At 43.5% G+C, this 14,433-nt stretch overlaps 1 long non-coding RNA gene across 1 annotated transcript; it reads left to right on the top strand.

Annotated features, from left to right (window-relative positions):
- The first annotated feature begins 2,394 nt into the window (after nucleotides 1-2,394).
- Nucleotides 2,395-12,588, top strand: LOC107970827 (uncharacterized). Its single transcript, XR_008547167.2, has 3 exons — nucleotides 2,395-3,839; nucleotides 9,019-9,230; nucleotides 9,419-12,588. It is a non-coding gene; the product is annotated as an uncharacterized LOC107970827 (long non-coding RNA).
- The last annotated feature ends 1,845 nt before the right edge of the window (nucleotides 12,589-14,433 follow it).

Genomic DNA, 14,433 nt, shown 5'->3' on the forward strand with positions numbered 1-14,433 from the left:
TAAAAAAAAAAAAAGAAAAGGAAAGAAAAAGAAAACAAAAGTGGAAAGGGTAAGACCTAGTCACAATTATAAAGGATTCAAAGTTAGGAAGAGTGAAGCTCATATTTTTTTGTTTTTATTTTATTTATTTATTTACTGAGACAGGACCTCACTCTGTTGCCCAGGCTAGAGTGCAGTGACATGATCAAAGCTCACTACAGCTTTGACCTCCTAGGCTCAAGTGACTCTCCTACCTCAGCCTCCCCAAAAGCTGGGACTACAGGCACATGCCACCAAGCCCAGCTAATTTTTAAAAATTTATTTTTTGTACAGACAGAATTTCACTACATTGCCCAGGCTGGTCTTGAACTCCTGGGCTCAAATGATCCTGCTGCTTCCATGTCCCAAAGTGCTGGGATTACAAGTTGTGAGACACTGCACCTGGCCAAGCACCCCCTGCTTTTTTTTTTTTTTTTTTTTTGAGATGGAGTCTTGCTCTGTCGCCCAGGCTGGAGTGCAGTGGCACAATCTCAGCTCACTGCAACCTCCGCCTCCCGGGTCCAAGCAATTCTCCTGCCTCAGCCTCCCCAGTAGCTGGGACTACAGGCACACACCACCATGTCTGGCTAATTTTTGTATATTTAGTAGAGATGGGGTTTCACCATGCTGGCCAGACTGGTCTTGAACTCCTGACCTTATGATCCACCTGCCTTGGCCTCCCAAAGTGCGTCAGCCACTGCACCCGGCAACCAAGCCCATGTTTCAATTGTATATGTTGGTGCAATAGTAATTACGGTTTTGCCATTTTAATAGCAAAAAACGCAATTACTTTTGCACCAACTTAATATAAATGCATTATTAGAAATGAATCCAGGTAAGTAAGATGAGACTACTGGAAAGTAAATGATTGAATTCCTTGTCACTCTAAGAAAAAATGTAATAGTAAGTCTGTAATTGTACACACACAGCAGAGGTCTGAATAGTAGACCCTGAGTTCACCCATGTCTAAAAGGAAATCCAATGATAAGTAAACATATCATTACATATTACTGTTTCAACACAGGCAGGCTTCCAGTGACAACTGAAGAGACAAGTGGAATTATCAGTGGCCTACCTGAGGCTACTGAAGAATGATACACCTGATGTTTAAATTAGTTCTCATTTTACTAGACTCTGTATCCTCTCTGGGGAGCATGGTTTTATTTAAATTTCAGGTTCTTTAATCTTAAAATCACACTTGGCATCATTCCATTAATTTCTTCAGCAATCACCAGTAGACCACAGGAATTTAATACCTTGCCACCAAAACTTAGGCAAATTAAGTCCCCAGCTAGAAGGAGCTACACTCAATACACAGAAAGACAAATGTTAAGGTGACCAGCAAGTGTAAAAAGCAGGCAGAGAAGGGATAAGTCATCATGCTTTTTGCCATTATGGAGAGGGTATAACCTTAAGAAGTTGCTAATCACATTTCTATTGATGGCAGGGAGGAGCACCTGACTTTATGCATGAGCTGTTCATGTAGTTAAATGACTGTTATAAAACATGACCTCTCTGTTATATGAGTACACACACTCTGAACTGGTTGTTCTCTTCATTAGAAAGAGTCACTCTGTAAATGATTTGTAATGAACACTTAGGCATACGCTGCCTGGTACATCTCCTGATAGCCCTGGCCTGGAAATTCTGCTGCTGACTCTGTTGAGAATTAGTCCTGAGACTTTGGGCAAACATAGTTTTCTCATCTTTAAAGTGAGGGAGTCCGACCCTTGCAGGTCTAAAATTATTTGTCTCTGGTCATAAACATATCTCGAACTTCAGACTCATTTTTGGTTCTTATTTCTTCTTTTTGTGTTAATCACCAAGTTCTGTTGGTCCTTCCTTCTAGGAAGGAAATTGTTTTTGAATCTCCCTGTTCTGTCTATTCTCACAGCTACACATCTGCTGTTACATCATGGTTGGACCATTATAGTAGCCTCCCAAATGGTCTCCTTGTCTCTATTTTCTCCCATCCTTATTTGTCCTGGGAAATCTCTCAATCTTTTTGAAATACCAATTTCCCTACCTCACTTTTTTGAATAAAAACTTTGGAGATAAAAAATAGAGATTGTGACTTCTTGGCCTTTTGACTAAGATCAAGTGTAAAGGATAGAGATTAAACATCTTTTGGCAGTTGAGGCTTTCCACAATCTAAATTTACCTTGTCTTCTGTTTCCTTGTGACATTACCACCTCACCTTATTCCCCACTGTGTTTCTGCCTGAACCAAGACCAACTGGACCTGTCTGCTCACTAACAAACATGTTATTTACTTTCCCTCCTTCTATTTCTCAACCCTGCAATATTCTTACTACTCCTCCTTGTTAATCAAATCCTAGCAACTTTTTTGAGACTTGGGATGTTCTACGTTTTGCCGAAAGCCTTCCCCCACCTAATCTAACTTATGCTAATTTTCTCCTTTCTCAGAGCCTCTCCTAGCATTTATGACCTCTGGTATGTATTTTGACATGTTTCCTTACTATTAAACGTTATTACTGATCTTATCATGGGTGTATGTCTGGACAAAAATAAGACCATTTTACATTTATTTTGCATCCTCTACAGCACCTGGTAGACACTGTGTGTATGTTAAGCACATAATCAGCACCCGTGGACTGAATTTGCCCACTTGTTTCCTAGTGCCTTTCAAAGACAACCTGGTTTTGCCTTTTCCTTTCCATTCAGGAGCTAATTCTATCCTCACGTGTCTGTCCTACCAATACAGCTGTCTCTCCCTAATAGAGGGTCCAGGGCCCCCATTTATCCTGTTCTCTTTGCAGCACTTTGTAGCAGATCAGCTGTGTTTCCACATTTGCTCTTTGTTTTCTTACAGTGGGCTACTTAAATAGTCCATAACTTCTGCTCCATACAGGCACGGGCTGCAGAACAAGAGGCCTGTTGGAATTGCCATAACCAAAGAGATTGTGTATATTGTGGGGGCTGGGGAGTGGGTAGAAACTCAAGAAAGCAGTATGGTGAAGGGTTTTGGTGTCTGGTATACACGCAGGCTCTGGGACAGTTTTGGAGATAGGTCTGGAAATTGGGTATATGTGACGGAGATGTATGGCCAAAGGCAATTTCATAAACAACTATAAAGTCAACAAACCCACAAATTTGCTTTTAGAGCTAAAGTTAATATTATGCAGTTCAGTCTCTCTTTTTTACACACAAGAAAACTAAGGTCCAAAGAGGTACTTGCAAATAGTAGATAATAAATATTAGCTGATTGCAAATAATCTAATCAAGTCAGTCTTTAGACAGATTCATTCTTTATGGTATTTAATGTCAGAACGAACTAGTCTTGGTTTTAGTCAGCAATTCAAGACTAAATCATACTTGTCAGCATGATAACTAAACAGGACCCATCAAGGGAATCTGGCTTTGCTGACACCTTGATTTCAGACCAGTGAACCTGACTTAGGACATCTGACCTCCAGAACTATAAGAAAATAAATGTGTGTTGTTTTAAGCCATCAAGCTTCCTGTAACTTGTTACAGCAGCCCTAGAAAATATACAGTGACCTTAGAGATTCTTCAAGTAAAGGTAAACTTCAGTAATATCTTTATCTCAATAGCACTGGAAAATCAGATAAGCCATATTAATTATGTTTTTTAATGTTATCAGATGTGGGCCACCAGCCTTAAGCCAGAGGGAGCTTTGTAAGACAGGAACATATAAAATGATAAAAGCTTCTCTACGTACAGTTTTCCTGACTCTGATTCTGCGTGGGACAACCAGTGAAAATTGCAGGTGAAGAGAAGAAATGTGTATTTATTCCTCCACTGGGAAAAAAAATACCATCCAAAGCTACATGACTTGAGGTAAATTAATTTGCTTATTTAGGCAATTATTTAAGCTCAGTTTACTCACCAATAAAATGATAATACCTACCACAAAAAATTGTTAGCACATAAAATGATTATAGATTAATTCATGTATTTTCCAGTCCTTGGAAATGCAGATTCCCTATGTGGTGTTGGTCAATGGTTAATGCCTGTTGTTCTGGCCAGGGATTTTTGATCTGCCAGCTGTGAACAGTTTGTCTTCATTCATTCATCTTTAAATTCTTACTTATTAATTGACAACTAAGTACCAGGTTCTATTCTAGGCATTGGGAATGTTTCTTTAAAAGTTTCTAAAAAGAAAAATAAAATAAAAGGTTGGATCTCTGAGATATATTATTAAGTGAACCAAAGGAAGTTCCAACACAACATGTATAGTGTGATACCTTTTGTATAACATTATGTATATATCATATAGAGATATGTATATATCTGGCCAGGCATGGTGGTATGTGCCTATAATCTTAACTACTTGGGAGGCTGAGGCTGAAGGATCTTTTGAGGTCACAGGTTTAGGCCAGCCTGGACAATATTGTGAGACCTCATTTCAAAATTTAACAAAAAAAAAGAAAAAAGGAAGCAATATGTATATATTTGGAAGGCTAGATATGATGCTGCTGCCTTTGGGGAAGGTAACAAAATCATTTTGGTGAAAATTGGGGAACACAGGTAGGTGGGATGGAGGCTTTCATATTTTACTTTCTGAAGTTCTCTGTTGCAATGCTTCTCAACCTATAGTGAAGAAACACATTTGGGAAACTAGTGTGGAATGATACTTCTGTAAAAATCCAATAAAGATATTAGTAAAATGATTTTTAGTTTTTTCTTTTTTTGAGACAAGGTCTTGCTTTGTCACCCAGGCTGGAGTGCCATGGCATGATCATGGCTCACAGCAACCTTGACCTCCCGGGCTCAAGTGATCCTCCCACCTTAGCTTCCCAAGTAGCTGGGACTACAGGGTTTGCACCACTATGCCTGGGTAATTTTTAATTTATTTTGTAGAGATGGGGTCTCACTGTGTTGCCCAGACTAGTCTCAAACTCCTGAGCCTCCCAAATTGATGAGATTACAGGCCTGAGTCACCTCATCCAGCTGAAATTTTTAAAGACACTGAAAATACAAGCCTGCATTGTTTATCATTAGATTCAACAGACATCAAATTATTCTGTCAACATGCCATAAAAGTTTCTAAATGTTTACTCTCAATTCTTCACTTACCTCGTTGAAGTTGGGTAATTAGTTCAGAGTCAGGTGCCAGTCCTTGGGCCACAGGCCACTTTTTGAATGGCATTAAATATATATAAATTAATATATATGTAAATTAATATATATGTATAAAAATATATTAATTTATGTCCCTGCAGACATGCCCTATATTCTACCCCTAGGATTTTCAGTTACATGAATACATAACTCCTTTTTATTTATTTAATCTTAAATCCATCTTAATGGAAAGACTGATAAAAGGAATATTGTGGTACGCTAGAATGTGGAGTCTATAGATACACACACACACATATTACACTGAACATTATGACTTATAGAATTGCCATGACTTGAAAAAGAATTTTGACTCAGTCTGGTAATAATAGAAACAGATACAATGCACAGAAGGAGTTCAGAGGATGGAGCAATTTTTTTTGACAAGGTAACAAAAAGGAGGTAATATGTGGTCTAGGTTTTAAAGACTACATTCATAAACATTGGTCAGAAGGATAAGTGTGGAAGACCATTTTAGGCAGAGGGAAAACAGGTGCCAAGATGGGGAGGTATGAGATCGCTGGGTGCATTGAGAAATACAGCGAACATCTGTGTTTCAGCCTGCCCAGTGCCCAGTCTCCCTTCCTCAGTTCTCCCTTGAGGACCTGCAACTTCTCCATTCTCAGCAAAAGTGGTTTGGGTAGGACTAACCTCTTTCCTACTTTGTGAACTAATCTGAGTCTCCCATCGCCCTTCCCTCCCACACAGCGATTGGTTCTGAATGTCTGTCACATCCAGAACTCTTGCTGGAACACTTGCAAGGGGAGGAGAGAGAAGTGCTTGTTCTTGCTGGGATTACTGAGGGGAGGATTTAAGCACAGAGCTACTGAGTGCCATCTTGACACAAAAGAGAACCAGCTGGAGAATGGAACCAGCAGAGAAAAGAGCAGAGACCAGAGCTAGAAACAGAATCCAGTCACTTAGTTTATTTCCCTGCAGCCATGCCCTGTATTCTACTGCTGGGATTTTCAGTTACACGAACACTTAACTCCTTTTTACTTATTTAATCTTAAACCCATCTTAATGGAAAGACTGACACAAGGAATACTGTGGTATGCTAGAATGTGGTGCATACGTGTGTATACTAGGGACTAATGTGGCTGAAGAGGTGGGCGAGGGCAGGCATGTCAGGCATGTGAAGGGCTGAGGAACAGACCCTCATTTTAGGGGACTCTCAGAAACTCTGGAGGGTTTAAAGCAGTGTTTACCTCAACAAGAAAATCAAGAGCTATAAATCAGAAACTGTAATATTAAGAACATTTAGTTTTTCAAGCTTTTCTAGTAGTTCATTTCTTTTTATTGTTTGTCTCTAATAATTACAAAACTTGAAAACAGGAGAAGGAGGGCTACAGAAGTAGCTGGGGCTGGAGCAGTGACTTCAGGGACTGGAGATAGCCCTGTACAATTAAAAATAGAAAGGACCTAGCAAGTCCCTGGAAATGACATTTTAAAAATGATTCCATTTTCCTCTTAAGGATTAAGTTGTAATTTTATTTTGAGCAATGAAGTGGCTGACCCCTTTTAGTAATGTTTTCTATTTCATAATAAACATTCAACAGAAATAGAATTTCAAGAGGAAACTTTTATAAATAATGAGAATCAGCTATTCCGAAGCTCCCTACACATTTTAATTAGTTTTCTCCCAGGAACACATTCATTAACTATTTTGAACACTATAAAACAAAAGTAAACCAGCACCACATCAAGTTCCCTGCGTATAGCTGTCATGTCTGTTTAAATTCTATAGCAGTTTGTGTGTGTGTGCGTGTGTGTGTCTTGTGATATTTTTCACAATTCCAGGCCAACTACTTTGAAGCATGTTCCTAAATTTGGATGTGTCTGATTATTTCCTCATGATTAGATTCAGGTTAAAGATTTTTCAAGGAATACTCCATAGGTAATGTTGTATCTACTCCATGCTTCGCATCTAGGGGCACACGATGCCCAATTTTTTGTTCAATTATTGGCTAATTTTTATCATTTGTTAAGGTGGTATCCATCAGATTTCTCCATTGTAAAAGTACCTTAACACCCTTGCAATTAATAAGTAATCCATGGGATTATTCTTCCACAGTAAATAGCATTCTAACAAATATCAGTATCAAAGAAAAATGGCCCATAATGAAATTTTGTACAGTTAGAATGACTCTAACAAATCTCTACTGAGTATTCACTAAACTATGTTATGCTAGGCACTAAGACCAAAGTGGTGAACAAATAGAGTACATGGAATGCTACATGAAAGGGTAGAATGCTACAGGAGCATACAGGAGAGGAACAAAGACCATTACATGTGAAGAAATGGAAGTTCAGAGATGTGAAAGGACTCGACCAAGATTTTAGATCCAGTAGCAGAGTGAAATTAGAACTGTGGTTTTTCTGATGCCCAGTCCAGTGTTCTTTCCATGACCACACACAAGGGCTCTACTGTAATGTTGGTTCTCTGGAACAAGTATAGCATTTGTTACCACAGTGAAAACAATGATACCTTAGTACTAAAAGAACAAGCTTTCTCCAGATCCACCACAAGGTGCTTTAGAGAGAATTTCGATTTAAACTATGTGCATTGTAACATTGAAGTCACTGGAGACCTAGTCTAGTTTTGCCTCAGGGAACTGTTTCTTTATAGTGTCACTGTCACACACACATGCACATACACACGCAGGCACATGCATACAGCACATAACTGGATATTGCTTATCAGCCCCATCTTAAAAATAGCACAGAACAAGATTTTTATTTTCAGCAATCAGGAAACGTTCAGAGGTATCTACATCCTAGTCTTGAGAGTAACGACTTATATTTGATACCTAATTTTTATAGTTTTCACAGTATTTTCATATACTATCACTGGACTCTCAAAAACAACCCAGTTAAGGCAGGTGTGATTGGGCACAGCTGTAGTACCAGGTACTCAGGAGACTAAGGCGAGAGGATAACTTGATCCCAGGAGTTCAAGTCCAGCCTGGGCAACATAAGGAGACCTCATCTCTTAAAAAACACCTGAACTGGCCAGACGCGGTGGCTCACGCCTGTAATCCCAGCGCTTTGGGAGGCCGAGGTGGCTGGATCACCTGAGGTCAGGAGTTGGAGACCAGCGTGACCAACATGGTGAAACCCTGTTTGCGGTGTTAGCCAGGTGTGGTGCCGCATGCCTCTAATCCCAGCTACTTCAGGAGGCTGAGGCAGGAGACTCACTTGAACTCAGAAGGCGCAGGTTGCAGTGAGCCAAGATCGCGCCCATTGCACTCCAGCCTGGGTGACAAGAGCAAAACGCTGCCTCAAAAAAATACAAAAAACACAAAAAAAACCCCACCTGAATTTATTTCTTAAGGTAGGAAAGAGGGATCAGTGTAAAATGTTGGCTGGATTACTGTCTTGCCTTTAGATATAAAAATATCTAGTGTATACTTAATTTTCAGAATTACAAAATTAGGGAATGATCAAACGTATATATATATTATTTTTCAAAAGCCTGCGGCACCCAGTGTTTCAAGGTGGTCTCGCATTCAAGGACTAGCTAAGCAGGTCAGACCCTGCTTAGCTTCCAAGATCAGAGAAGACAGGGCAAGTTCAGGGTGGTATGGCTGTGGACCATGTTTTTATACCTATAATTTATTTATATTCATTCACTCAATCCTGCTGTATGCAGGACGATCTCAGCTTCAAATTCAAAAGCTGGATCTGGTGGTCAGCTCTTTCAGGCACTGTTTTGTCATGGGATTTAAAGATCTCTTGTGCTTAGTTTTGGATCTGTAAACATAAATCCCAACCTGGATTCTTCCCTGGGCTGACGGAGTTCAGGGAGAAAGGTAGCAGTAGATAAGTCATATGCTGGAAAAGCTTGGACTCTACCCTGTCATGAAAACTTTCAGGAACATTTCTTATTTCTTTTTAGAGACAAGGTCTCACTATGTTGCCCAGGCTGGCCTCGAACTCCCGGGCTTCAGCAATCCTCCTGCCTCACCCTCCCAGGTAGCTAGGACTACAGGACCGCGACCCGGCGCTGCCTAAGAACTGTTTTTAAACGTGAAAGCCACGACTATCATTTGCTTTTTGCTCTGCTCTTCATCTTCTGGATAAACCTCGTAACACACTGCTTGTTTTGGGGTAAGTGAATTTAAGTATTATTATGGCATTTCCAATTTTCACGGAAGGACTCTGGCGATATCATAATCGTCACAAGCCCTGAAAGGGCCATCAGAGGTCAAGCAGGGAGGTGGGTTTCCTGGAGGGCTTAACTGTGGGGTAAGTGACTGGAGGGGGCTGATCAGTTTCCCCTTTCCCTTTTCCCGCAGCTCAGTGGTAGTCTGCTGCCTACGCCCCGTCAGACAAGTGGCCTGAGTTCCCCGCAACCCCTGCAGGTCCGGCCGCCCGCGCCAAGCCTCAAGGCATCCAAGCCAGGAACGATCGCGGTCAGCTCTGCCACGGAACATGTGCAAGACCCGGCAGCAGGTTCCGGGGGAGGCGAATTGATTTCACAACGGTCGAGAAGGAGGACCCCGCCCACTTCGTCATTTCTCGGAAGCCCAGGGGACTCGCCGGAAGAGCGGCTCAAAAGCCGGAAAACCGGCAATTCCGAGTCTCCCGGCGCATGCGCGGCGCAATCGGCTTCGCGTGGTTGCAGTAGAGAGGATCCCTCCGCCAGCCACTGCATCCGGCGGCCGGATCTAACTTACCCGCTAGCGTTTTACCCTTGCGCGGCCGTGGCGTAGGCGGTCTTTTCCCTTGGTCCCCCGCGGCGCCGCCTCTTGTGACGTAAGCCGCAGAATCCTCTGTCTTAGTTCGGCTCTATTGCCGCAAGCTTGACTCTTCCTGGGTCTGAGGAAAAGTAAAAGTAATTTTGTCATTTCGTGAAACTTCAAGTTAAACCTTTAAGCTGTTCATTTCCTAAAAGGGTGAAAACGCGGGCACCCCTCGAGCTAGTTCATCGCCTTTTAACCTGTGAGTTCTGTTAAAAGGAAGTAACTGCAAAATGTGTTCGCTGTTAGGTTTCTTTGGAAGTTTTGGGTTGTGTTCATGCGTTCTCTCGGCGTGTGAACTGGGAGAAAGTGGAGTGCCAGCCATATGAAATGACAACTGTATATGGAGGCTGGGAGGTATAATGCCCATTCTGGCTTGATGAAATTAATGAAATTTTAATTAAGTTTAATTTTCATTTGAATTACCCAGGAATAGCATCTTGAAAAGCGGGGCGTAAAAAGCAGTTAAAGAGCTTCGAGAAACGGTTACTCGTTTTGTAAACTAAAGACCAAATGAAAATCCAACTGCACTAGAAAAGAAAGAAACTTATAAGGGCCGAAGGTTTTGTCTGCAATTTACAGCTAATTAGTCTCAAAGATTTCTGTGATTTGCCCAAGAGAGGTGGAGTTGGGGCCACTGCTTTCCCCAGGACACCGCCGCGGCCCGCTTGAATACTGCCGCCGTTAGGACCCGCCGTACCTGGCCGTCCAGGGCCTCTTCTTGTCTTCCACTCTCACTTGTCTTTTCTCCCCTTTCCATGTTTTTGGTTCCTTTCCTGAGTTTCCCTTATCTCCACTCCCCTCCCCCTTTGCTTCCTCTATCTCTTTAACTTCTGTTTTCTTGATGGTGGAGCCAACTTTAGTTTCCCTTAAAAGGCCATAAAAGGAAATAGAATAATTTTAAAAATGTCTTTTCATAAGGCTTGTTTTCTTGTCTTAAGCCTGTTTTTTGGTGGGGGGTGAAAAAGTTCATATGCAGATAGACATAAAACTTCTTTTGGTAAAAGCTGCCCTCTATTTTCTTCCATAGCTGTCCTGTGAAAGTAGGAGTGTGTGTGAATGGTGAAGCAAAGAGAGGGAGACATGGGGTCAGTAGAAGAGGGAGCACAGCGTGTGTAAGGAGTTAATTAGAACCAGAGGGCCTGGGTCTGTGGCTCATGCCTGTAATTCCAGCACTTTGGGAGGCTGAGGCGGAGGACCCTTTGCACCACTGCACTCCAGCCTGAGCAACAGAGTGAGACCCAGTCTCAGAACAAAAAAACAGAAAAACAGGAGAAAAACCATCCATATAAGCAGAGAGGTACTTAAAATGTTGCAAAACTAAATTCCAAATAACGTCTGTGGATTCTACAAAATCTAGGAAATACACTTTTCCAATAAATCTTTGTACATTCATCTGTAATGCATTTCCTTAGGTGATTTGAGTCCTTTAGGAGTAAATCTGTATCTTTAGCTGTCCCAGAAGTAATCACAGGCGTTCATTGTCTATTCAATGACAAAGTATTGTGAACTATTCTATGAAATAATAAAATATCAGTGTTTTCAGAGTACATGGCCTTTTCAGTAGCCTTTTCAGTGTGTTGGCACCTGTTCCCAGTTCTGCCAGTGGATATTGTTATCTTTGATCTACAATTGGGAAGCTAAAACCCAGAAAGTTACTTGTCTAAGACTATACACCTCCAAGAAGGCAGAACTGTGGCTGCTATTTCCAACTTTCTAGTCTCTGAACATGTAATAAAGAACTGATTTCCAATTTACAATGAATAATAGAATTTACTATAACAACTGACCAAAGTGTGCTGTTTTATTACCAATTTCTCTCTCTCTCTCTCTCTCTCTCTTTCTTTTGTGACATAGTCTCGCTCTGTTGCCCAAGCTGGGGTGCAGTGGTGAGGTCTCGGCTGACTGCAACGTCCGCCTCCGAGGTTCAAGCGATTCTAACTGCGTCAGACTCCCCAGTAGCTGTGACTACAGGCAGGCGCCACTACACCTGGCTAATTTTTGTATTTTTAGTAGAGATGGGGGCTCACCATGTTGGTCAGGCTGGTCCCAAATTCCTTGCCTCAAGTGATTTGCCCTCCTCGGCCTCCCAAAGTGTTGGGATTACAGGTGTGAGCCACTGTGCCCACCCCAATTTGCTTCTTTGGTGTTTGTAATTCTGCTTGGTCAACAGTAACTTGCAGAAATTGATTGGAACATATATTTTGATAAAGTATTTGAAGGTATTCCTGAAGTTTGATTTATGTTTCAGCTGCCTATACTGAAAGAAAATAAACTGCTGTGTATTCCATAATTTAAAAATAATTGTTCATTTTAGTGACATTTTGTAGTTGGATAGTGGAGACAAAAGATGATACTCTGTGTGATCTTCAATCTAAACATTTATGTTAGGACAAATTATTCCCATATCTGTATAATGCTATATTTCTGCCCTGACCTCTACAAATCACAGAAGCACCATTATTCGATCTTGTTCTCTTTTTCAAAAAATTCTACCTTCCAAGGTGGTGGTTCTTTAAGTTTATAAGTGAACCATAAAGTAGTTGGAAACCTGGATCCCAGGATGGTAGAAACATGAAGCTTGTTTATTCCAAGGACAGTTTTATATATGTATAGGACTTTATTATCCTTACTGTATACAGCATTTTAATGGGGAGGGGGAACCAGGAGCATTGTTGGGGGTTAATTTAATTTTTGTAGTTTTAAAATACAAACGAATGATTGTATCAGTCTTTTTTTTTTTGTATTTATTGATCATTCTTGGGTGTTTCTTGGAGAGGGGGTTGTGGCAGGGTCATAGGATAATAGTGGAGAGAAGGTCAGCAGATAAACACGTGAACAAAGGTCTCTGGTTTTCCTAGGCAGAGGTCCTTGTGGCCTTCCGCAGTGTTTGTGTCCCTGGGTACTTGAGATTAGGGAGTGGTGATGACTCTTAACGAGCATGCTGCCTTCAAGCATCTGTTTAACAAAGCACATCTTGCACCGCCCTTAATCCATTTAACCCTGAGTTAACACAGCACATGTTTCAGAGAGCACAGGGTTGGGGGTAAGGTTATAGATTAACAGCGTCCCAAGGCAGAAGAATTTTTCTTAGTACTGAACAAAATGGAGTCACCTATGTCTACTTCTTTCTACACAGACACAGTAAAAATCTCATCTCTCTTTCTTTTCCCTACATTTCCTCCTTTTCTTTTCGACAAAACCGCCATCGTCATCATGGCCTGTTCTTGATGGTCGCTGTCTCTTCGGAGCTGTTGGGTACACCTCCCAGACGGGGTGGCCGGGCAAAGGCGCTCCTCACTTCCCAGACGGGGCGGCCGGGGAGAGGCGCTCCTCACATCCCATACAGGGCAGCCGGGCAGAGACGCTCCTCACTTCCCATACGGGGCGGCCGGGCAGAGGCGCTCCTCACTTCCCAGACGGGGCGGCCGGGCAGAGGCACTCCTCACTTCCCAGATGGGGCGGCCGGGCAGAGGCACTCCTCACTTCCCAGATGGGGCGGCCGGGCAGAGGCGCTCCTCACTTCCCAGATGGGGCGGCCGGGCAGAGGCGCTCCTCACTTCCCAGACAGGGCGGCCGAGCAGAGGTGCTCCTCACTTCCCAGATGATGGGCGGCCGGGCAGAGGCGCTCCTCACCTCCCAGACGGGGCAGCAGGGCAGAGGCGCTCCTCACCTCACAGATGGGGCGGCCGGGCAGAGGTGCTTGCTTCCTAGATGGGGCGGCTGGGCAGAGGCGCTCCTCACCTCCCAGAAGAAGGGCGGCTGGGCAGAGGCGCTCCTCACATCCCAGATGATGGGTGGCCGGGCAGAGGCGCTCCTCACCTCCCAGACGGGGCGGCCGGGCAGAGGTGCTCCTCACATCCCAGACGATGGGCGGCCGGGCAGAGGCTCTCCTCACTTCCCAGATGGGGCGGTCGGGCAGAGGCGCTCCTCACTTCCCAGATGGGGCGGCCGAGCAGAGGTGCTCCTCACTTCCCAGATGATGGGCGGCCTGGCAGAGGTGCTCCTCACCTCCCAGACGGGGTGGCTGGGCAGAGACGCTCCTCACCTCCCAGACGAAGGGCGGCCGGGCAGAGGCGCTCGCTTCCTAGACGAGGCGGCCGGGCAGAGGCGCTCCTCACCTCCCAGACGAAGGGTGGCTGGGCAGAGGTGCTCGCTTCCTAGACGGGGCGGCTGGGCAGAGGCGCTCCTCACCTCCCAGACGAAGGGCGGCCGGGCAGAGGCGCTCCTCACATCCCAGATGATGGGCGGCCAGGCAGAGGTGCTCCTCACCTCCCAGATGGGGAGGCCGGGCAGAGGCATTCCTCACATCCCAGACGATGGGCGGCCGGGCAGAGGCACTCCTCACTTCCCAGACGGGGCAGCCGGGCAGAAGCGCTCCTCATTTCCCAGACGGGGCAGCCGGGCAGAAGCGCTCCTCACTTCCCAGACGGGGTGTATCAGTCTTTAAAATCAGCAATAGTGTTACACTGCTAGAACTTTAGAACATACAGACATGAAATAATATCCTCACCAGAAAAGTACTAACCAACTCTGTTACTGAGAAGCTTGAGAAAACATTTTAACAACAT

This window comes from Pan troglodytes, chromosome 2 (genome assembly GCF_028858775.2).
Source record: "Pan troglodytes isolate AG18354 chromosome 2, NHGRI_mPanTro3-v2.0_pri, whole genome shotgun sequence".
Taxonomy (NCBI): domain Eukaryota; kingdom Metazoa; phylum Chordata; class Mammalia; order Primates; family Hominidae; genus Pan; species Pan troglodytes.